The following is a 1,772-nucleotide window of genomic DNA, read 5'->3' as shown; positions in this document are numbered from 1 at the left end:
CCTTCCAGTAAACCCTCGATCTTACCCCATTAAAACCGGGAAAGCATGTGTCATTTTAGATTTGAACCACATAAACTATCATTTTATACTTTGGCTATTCAAAAATAGCAGATATACAAGCTCATGAGCTTGTAGATCTGCTATTTTTGAAAAATCGTGAAAATGCGTCCTTGACAGGAAAAGGTTTGGTCCAACATCATCCAAACCATGACTCAGTATATAGTCAATGGAAAATGTTCCAAGCAGCTATCCCCAGTACTGAATGAGGCCTCTTGTTGAGAATGGTTTCAAGCAGAGGTCAAAGTCAGAGGAGCATCAAAGTTGACAATTGTCAAAAGTTGAGGATTGTCGGATACTGCCCCCTTGTGTCTAAAACGTTCAACACACATAAGGTGGAATTTTTGCAGTTCAGTAAAGGCAATCAAATATGTCTGCAACTTCCTCAAGTACATAAACAAAGGTTCTGACATGGTGGAAAGTGTACTTAGAGGCCAACAGAGACATTAGCCTGGAAACCAGACAAATCTTCCAAAGTGAAATCATTTGCTCGTCTGTGTTTTAGTCTGACCATACCAGGCCAGTACCAGGCTACCGAGTTGTATCCAAGAAGGATGAAATCTCCTTCTACCAAATAGGCAGTACCAAATAGGGTTAGGGTTAGGGTTAGTTCAAAATTAAGACGTTTGGCGGACCCTACATTTAATGTGTGTGTGTGTGTGTGTGTGTGTGTGTGTGTGTGTGTGTGTGTGTGTGTGTGTGTGTGTGTGGGGGTGTGTGTGTGTGTGTGCACGTGTGAATGAGTGAATGTAACGCACATTCAAAGCACTTTGTATAAGGGCGTTATAGAAATGCAGACCATTTATTGCATATTGTGTGCGTTACAGAATTATAGGAAACATGTTTGAATTCAGGCTCTGATAATTGAACAAAATTTCAAAAAAACTAAACTTCAAAATACAATTCATCAAATAAACCACAACCCAAATCTTGGTGTACAGTCATCATGGACTCACACCTGAATTTCAGCAGTGACATTAAGACAATTACAACGTCAGCCTTAAGAACACATCAAGGATTAAAGGATTTACTGAATGTCTCAGCTGGATTTGGAAAAACGTGTCCATGCATGTGTCTTGAGTTGACTTGACTACCTGTCTTCACAGGTCTCCCCAAACAGTCAATCAGATCAGTGGTTCTCAACCTTTTTCAGGCCACGATCTTATTTGAACTGGGGATCCCCCACCCTAATAAGCTGGAATGTAGGAGTTGAGGCATTCAATTGAGTTTGACTCGGTTCCACAGATCAATATTGTGAAAATAGACGATCTACAAGCTCACAACGCCTCGCAATTTTTTTCCTCTTTCTTTTATTATGTTTGACCAGTTTTTTTAGTTTAGTTTGTTGATTACATTTGATGCCGTAATGGTATTTTTTTCCCTTCTTTTTTTTGGCATTAAAAGGGTCTCACTGTCATCAAGGGACCCCACCAAAGTAATTTGGGGACCCCCCTGGGGCTCCCGACCCACAGGTTGAGAACTCCTGAATCAGACGACTGTGGTTTATTCAGAATGCACTTTGAATTCCCTTTTTGTTTAAATGTGCTATACAAATAAACTTGCCTAAAGGAATGTATTGCATCATACTCACTCACTTACAACTTATGCTAATATTTCCAGTAATTACAGGATATCATTCTTCATATAAAAATCACACCCTGTGTGAAGTGGGCTTGCTAGCTAATCACAATACTGAATGGAGTCGATCAATCATG

The sequence above is a fragment of the Gymnoscopelus braueri genome, assembly GCF_963280865.1.
Source record: "Gymnoscopelus braueri genome assembly, chromosome: 4".
Classification (NCBI taxonomy): Eukaryota; Metazoa; Chordata; class Actinopteri; order Myctophiformes; family Myctophidae; genus Gymnoscopelus; species Gymnoscopelus braueri.
The sequence above is the reverse complement of the archived record's forward strand: the minus strand, read 5'-3'. Positions refer to the sequence as shown.